This window comes from Sinocyclocheilus grahami, unplaced genomic scaffold, assembly GCF_001515645.1.
Source record: "Sinocyclocheilus grahami isolate Dianchi unplaced genomic scaffold, SAMN03320097.WGS_v1.1 scaffold1913.1, whole genome shotgun sequence".
NCBI lineage: Eukaryota > Metazoa > Chordata > Actinopteri > Cypriniformes > Cyprinidae > Sinocyclocheilus > Sinocyclocheilus grahami.
In genome coordinates this window covers 26,824-27,426 of record NW_015507092.1, presented here as the reverse complement: position 1 = coordinate 27,426, position 603 = coordinate 26,824, and positions in this window count along the sequence as shown.

Sequence of the window (603 nt, the reverse complement as noted above, 5' to 3'; positions counted from 1 at the left end):
GACTGTGTCAGTGTGTGTGTGTGGCTGTGTCAGTGTATGTGTGTGTCTCTCAGTGTGAGTGTGTGTGTGTGTGTGACTGTCTCAGTGTATGTGTGTGTCTCTCAGTGTGAGTGTGTGTGTGTGACTGTCTCAGTGTATGTGTGTGTCTCTCAGTGTGAGTGTATGTGTGTGTCTCTCAGTGTATGTGTGTGTCTCTCAGTGTGAGTGTGTGTCTCAGTGTGAGTGACTCTGTGTGTGTGTGTGTGTGTGTGTGTGTGTGTCTCTCTGTGTGAGTGTGTGTGTGTGTCTGTCTTTCAGTGTGAGTGTGAGTGTGTGTCTGTCTCTCAGTGTGAGTGTGTGTGTGTGTCTGTCTTTCAGTGTGAGTGTGAGTGTGTGTCTGTCTCTCAGTGTGAGTGTGTGTGTGTGTCTGTCTTTCAGTGTGAGTGTGAGTGTGTGTCTGTCTCTCAGTGTGAGTGTGTGTGTGTGTCTGTCTTTCAGTGTGAGTGTGAGTGTGTGTCTGTCTCTCAGTGTGAGTGTGTGTGTGTGTCTGTCTCTCAGTGTGAGTGTGTGTGTGTGTCTGTCTTTCTCTCAGTGTGAGTGTGTGTGTGTGTCTGTCTGTGTGTG